This window comes from Bos grunniens, chromosome X (genome assembly GCF_055505025.1).
Source record: "Bos grunniens cultivar Pamir isolate PY7600 chromosome X, Bosgru_T2T1.0, whole genome shotgun sequence".
Classification (NCBI taxonomy): domain Eukaryota; kingdom Metazoa; phylum Chordata; class Mammalia; order Artiodactyla; family Bovidae; genus Bos; species Bos grunniens.
Window position 1 is genome coordinate 85876093 of NC_141194.1, and position 6851 is coordinate 85882943.

A 6851-nucleotide genomic window follows, 5' to 3' on the forward strand; every position below is an offset into this window, starting at 1 on the left:
GCTATCACACAAGTTCTCTGTCATTCCCCAGACAAAGATATAACAGACTAAAACTGCTGTTTTAGAAAGATCTCCAGTTTAGAAACATGGGAATAGTGCAAAATATGTTTTAATATTTACCTAAGGATGGGAAGTCCAGGTAGTTTGCAAAGTGCTTCATTTTCAAAGAAGAAACTCTCAATTTACAGTTCTACTATGTTGGGCATCTCACTCATTTTACTCACCAGGGTTTTCTTTCCTGCAACATTCCTATTTATTGCAATCTTAAGCAGTTGCCACTAAAGGCGTATGGCTCTTGTTCCACAACTTTGGGGGCAAAGGTGAAGGGTCAGATAGGAGGTACAAATCTAGGTCAAATTATCCACATGTTCTTCGCTTTTGCCACTTCTTTCTATAACTTAAATGGGTGTTTTGACTCTACCTGAAGAAGAGTTAAGGGAATAGAAAAGCACTAAAATAGACATGTTTTTGTGGATAGGCCCTGTGGTAAGGAAAAAAATCCCAAACGTTCCTGCCATGGATTCATTCAAGTAGTCAAGAAATACTTTTGGAATTCCGCCTATATGCTGGTCATTGTCTTAAGTGCTGAGGTAACAGCAGTGAGAAAGATTGAGAAGGTCTCTGTCCCTGCAGAGTTGATGTTCTTGTGGGGAGACACAGTTGGCAAATAAGTACACTAGCAAATAATATTTCTTTAGACAGTGGTAAGGACATGTAGAAAACAAAGTGTGATAAAGCAATGGAGAGCTATGATGGCGGTGGGGTAATTATTTTCGACGGAGTGGTCAGGGAAGGTCAACAAAACATGGAGTTGCCACATGACTAGGCAATGTAACTCCTCTATGTATAGAAATGGAAACTTATGTCCTCAAAAAAACTCATACACAGATATTCACAGCAGCATTATTCATGACAACCAAAAGGTAGAAAGTGCCCCGTGTGCTCCAGCTGATGAATAAACAAAAGGTGGTTATTTCCCACAATGGAATAATATTTTAACATTAAAAAGATCAAAGCATTCTTATAACATGAATAAATTCTGAAACTTTCATGCTAATGGAAAAGAGCCAGTTAGAAAAGACCACATATCATATGATTCTGTTTATATGAAATGTCCAGAATAAGCAAATTTATGGAGACAGCAAATTAATGATTGCTTAGGGCTGGGGAGGAGATGGCAGGTGGGGTTTAATAGTGAAAGAGTTTCTTTATAGGGTGATGAAAATAGTATAAAATTAGGTAGTGGTGATGGTTGCAAAATTCTGTGAATATACTACAAACCATGGAATTGCATACTTTAAAACGGGTGAATTTTATGGTATGAGAACTATAGCTCAATTTTTAAAAAAGAACTGTATCAAGAATGCTTGAGAAACAGTACTTTGCTACTCATTTTGAAGTGAGAGTAAAACATTTAAAAAGAAGAAAAAAAAAGAGTGACTAAGTTATTCACATGGCTTGTGAGGAAAAAGAGTACGGCAGGTGCAGAGGTTCTAAGAGTGGGGAGAGCTTGGTTTATTTGAGGAACAGAAAGAGGACCACACGTGGCTGTCATTTAGCGGAGGAGGAAGAGAGTGATGAGAGATAAAGTGGTAGATAGAGACTAGGTAGCATAGTTTTTTTTTTTTTTCCTGGCCATTTTAATGAATTTGGATTTTTTTCCTAAACACAATGAGAACACATTGGAGGATTTTAGGCAAGGAAAACACGATCTGGTTGGAATTTTGCAAAGATGCTGTTGGCTGCCAGATGAAGAATAATGTGTGAACTGGACTATGAGGAGAGGCAGGGAGACAACTGCAGTAGTTGGAAGACAACTGCAGGAGTCCAGGCAAGATGTGATGGTGGCCTGGACTAAGAGAAGTTGGAGAGGAGTGGATAGATTCAGAACATGACTCTTTGCAACCCGGTGGACTATACAGTCCATGGAATTCACCAGGCCAGAATACTGGAGTGGGTAGCTTTTCCCTTCTCCAGGGAAACTTTCCAGCCCAAGGATCAAACCCCAGGTCTCCCACATTGCAGGCGGATTCTTTATTAGCTGAGCCACAAGGGAAGCCCCACGTATAACTATCAGGATATACTAATTCAGTGAGTGTGGCGTGTAAGGGAAAATGAGAAATCAGATATAACTTCTAGATTTCTTTGGTTCTTTTTTTTTAATTTTATTTTATTTGTAAACTTTACATAATTGTATTAGTTTTGCCAAATATCAAAATCTTTGGTTCTTTTTTAAAAAAAAATATTTTTAAAACTTTTTATTTTGTATTGAGGTGTAGCCAATTAACAAACAATGTTGTGATAGTCTCAGGTGAACAGTGAAGGGACTCAGACATACATTAACATGTATCCATTCTCCCTCAAACTGCCCTCCTATCCAGGCTGCCGCATAACATTGAGCAGAGTTCCCTGTACTATACAGTAGGTCCTTGTTGGCTATCTATTTTATTTATTTATTTTTTATTTTTTGGCTATCTATTTTAAATATAGCAGTGTGTACACGCCCATCCCAAACTCCATAACTTTATCCCTTCCCCCCATCGTTCCCCGCTCCCGCAGCAACCATACATTCATTCTCTAAGTCTGTGAATCTCTTTCTGTTTTGTATAACTTCTAGATTTTTGGTTTGAAATACAAATAAATAATTGTTCTTGTTTCCAATTTCTCTACAGATCTTTGCACTATGGGAAAACATCAGACTGCATCTAGTTTTAACTCAAAAAAACATGTAGATCTATCCTTTTTTCCTTAGTCACTCAGTTACTATTATATTTCAGTTTTCACCCTTTGCTCTTTCAGATAATCCAGCTCCCATCAACAGCTGTGTGATAATAACAATGAACAGTCTTTTTATCTTAATTTTACACTTTATTGTTATTATGTTATTACTTCCTCCCACTGTTTTTTTCTTACCTCCTACTTATAAACTTAGACTTTCTAGAACATAAACTTGCCATAAAGGTCACCACCTGACCATTTATATCTTCCAGTGAGGCCAACTCAGGGTTCCAAAGAACTACAGGAGGCCACATTTTTCTTAAAAGTTGTCCATGGAGCTTTGAATTGTCTGAGGTTTTCAATTACTTGTGGTATTCTTCTTTCCATCAGCATAGCTAATTGAGTTGGCTCTAAGTCTTTGGAAAAAAAGGCTTTATAATGAAGAATAAGGGTTGGCAACTCAGCTAAAAAGCTCTACAGGAGAAACTTAATAAGGTCACAATAATGTATTTTTTTCTTCTTGTATGCATTCCAGCTTTAGAAAAGCTTTGGTGTCTAAAATTGCTTTTTAAATTAATGAAGATTTCTAAATACAATAGACTTCTCACTGAGAAATCAAGTAATTGGTATTAACTTAATCTTCAATTTTGTTACCCATACAGAACCCAAACAAAATGCAATTTCTCATTAAACTACTTGGAAGGTGGTCGCCTTTCCTTCAGGTGCTGTTTATCTAACAGAATTTGAAAGAGAACTGATACATCCAAAATGTGTCTCATTATTTTCCCTCAGGCCTTGACTTCTCCTGTATCCTCTGTTATAAATAGCATTGCCATTCAGCTGACCAACAAAGTCAGAAATCTTTCTCATCTCTCTCATTTAATCAGTTCCTAAGTCTTGTCACCTACCTCCTAAACATCCCACTCATGTGCTTAGTCATTTATCACTACTCATCCCCATTGCTACTGCTTTGGCTCAGGCCTCTTTTTCTTTCTCCTAGAATATTGCAATAATGTTCTGATGAATCCTCTTATCAGTTGGCTTCCTTGCCAAAGAATTAATTATTTCTTATTTAATCCTACTGCCATGGATTTTTCTAAATGTAAATCTGATTTTTAGTCTCCTACCTAAAAACTTTCAGTGGCTCCCTATAGCCTGTTTGATAAAATCCAAACGCTTAGCATGGTGGGTTACAGTCCATGGAGTTGCAAGAGTCAGACACAACTGAGCAACTAACACTGCCACTTCCCTATGCCATAGGCATCCCAAGTTATAGGGCTCCTATATTTGTTATGAGTTTTATGTCCCATTGACTTTGTACATATTGTTCCTCTGCCCAAAATAATGCTTCCGTATTCATCCCCCACTCCATTCCAGCAAACTCCTATTCTCCTTCAAGATCCAACTCAAATGCCTTCTCTAAGAAACTTTCTGAGATTCATTCCTTGGCTCTGGACCTGGATAAAAAGCAGGTACTGGGACTTCCCTGGGTGGTCCAGTGGTTAAGAATCTGCCTGTCCATGCAGGGGACATGGATTCAATCCCTGGTCTGGGAAGATTACACATGCCGAGGGGCAACTAAGCCCATGTGCCACAACTGCTGAGCCTGCCCTCTACAGCTTGTGAGCCACAACTACTGAAGCCCATGAGCTCTAGAGTCCATGATCCGCAACAAGAGAAGCCACCACAGTGAGAAGCCTGTGCACCGCAACCAGAGTAGCCCCTGTTCGCCACAACTAGAGAAAGCCCACATGCAGCAACGAAGACCCACTCAGCACAACCAACGATAAATAAATAAACACAATCTTTAAAAAAAAAAGCAGATATTTAATGAACACTGCTAAATGGGTAAATACATTGAATGGATGAAAGTTGGTTCATGAGGCCAAGGCTGAAAGAGTCAGGAATGAAGACTGGGGCATTGAAGAGTATGAGAAGCTGAACTAGAGAGGATGGATTACAGATGAGAAAGGAAAGAAAGTTGCAGAGAACAGAGGGAGGAGCAAAGGCACATTTGTGGTTTTTCAGGGTCAGGATGACTTTCCTAAACTTACGTAATTCTTTCATAAGAAGGGAAACATGGTGACAACTGAACTAAAAATGCCTACAGAGGAAAGGCACTGACAGGTCTTTGTATTACAGAAAGCGGAAGGAAAATAAGGTCATATGGAGACACACATTGCTTTTGTTGTTATCATTGTTACAAATAGAGTCATATGTTTTCACATACCTAAAAAAAAATGCACACCACAAGCAATGCATGTTTATTGTTCTAGTATCTCTTCTTCCTGCTAATGTCCTCTGGAAAGATGACTCCTCTGCCCACCCCAACCCTCCCTGCCTGGAGGAACTTTGGAAAAACAGTTAAAGTCCCTTTCACTACAACTTGTAACCCACATTCAACGTAGGGAAGAGATGTACAGTCATAGCTCAACCCCAAGATATCCCATGACACTAGATGAAGAAATATTTTAGAATAATAGGGCTAGAAATTTTCTTTTTGGTTCATTGGTTCATTTGGTTCAACCCTCAGGTATCATAGATGAGGAAGCTAAAGCCAAGAAGGCTTTGGTGAGTAGCAGGGCTGTGACCAGAACCCAAGTTTTATGGTCCGTTTTCCAGCAAACTTTTCATGGAAACAAATTCTTATTCATTCAACAGAGTTGACCATCGGTTGTGTGCCAGACATTGTGCAATGTCCTAGGGATATAGAGATAAATAAGCCATGACTTTGGCTCTCAAACATTCATGGTCTCGTGGGGGAGGCAGAGAAATAGACCATTTACAGTAGTTCAGAGCATGAATGAGAGGATAATGCCTAGGATATTATGGGAGAAAAGAGGAGAAAGATGGAGAAGAGCTTAGGGGTTGGAGGGAGAGAGATCTCAAGGAAGGAAGTCTTCCTAGAAAAGGTGACACCTGGTGCATCTTAGAGAAGAAGAAAATTTAGCTAGGAGTCATGACTTCTGTGGAGAATGCAATGGCAACCCACTCCAGTACTCTTGCCTGGAAAATCCTATGGACGGAAGGGCCTGGTAGGCTGCTGTCCATGGGGTTGCTAAGAGTTGGAACAGACTGAGCAACTTCACTTTCACTTTTCACTTTCATGAATTGGAGAAGGAAATGGCAACCCACTCCAGTATTCTTGCCTGGAGAATCCCAGGGATGGGGGAGCCTGGTGGGCTGCAGTCTATGGGGTCACACAGAGTCAGACACGACAGAAGGAACTTAGCAGCAGCAGCAAGACTTCTGCAGATGATACCACCCTTATGGCAGAAAATGAAGAGGAACTAAGGAGACTCGAAAGTGAAAGAGGAAAGTGAAAAGGCTGGCTTAAAACTCAACATTCAGAAAATGAAGATCATGGATTCCAATCCCATCAGTTCAGTTCAGTTGCTCAGTTATGTCTGACTCTTTGCGACCCCATGAATCACAGCACACCAGGCCTCCCTGTCCATCACCAACTCCCAGAGTTCACTCAGACTCAGGTCCATCGAGTCAGTGATGCCATCCAGCCATCTCATCCTCTGTCGCCCCCTTCTCCTCTTGCCCCCAATCCCTCCCAGCATCAGAGTCTTTTCCAATGAGTCAACTCTTCGCATGAGGTGGCCAAAGTACTGGAGTTTCAGCTTTAGCATCATTCCTTCCAAAGAAATCCCAGGGCTGATCTCCTTCAGAATGGACTGGTTGCATCTCCTTGCAGTCCAAGGGACTCTCAAGCGTCTTCTCCAACACCACAGTTCAAAAGCATCAATTCTTTGGTGCTCAGCCTTCTTCACAGTCCAACTCTCACATCCATACATGACCACAGGAAAAACCATAGCTTGACTAGACGAACCTTTGTTGGCAAAGTAATGTCTCTGCTTTTCAATATGTTACCTAGGTTGGTCATAACTTTCCAAGGAGTAAGCGTCTTTTCATTTCATGGCTGCAGTCACCATCTGCAGTGATTTTGGAGCCCAGAAAAATAAAGTCTGACACTGTTTCCCCATCTATTTCCCATGAAGTGATGGGACCGGATGCCATGATCTTCATTTTCTGAATGTTGAGCTTTAAGCCAACTTTTTCACTCTCCACTTTCACTTTCATCAAGAGGCTTTTTAGTTCCTTTTCACTTTCTGCCATAATGGTGG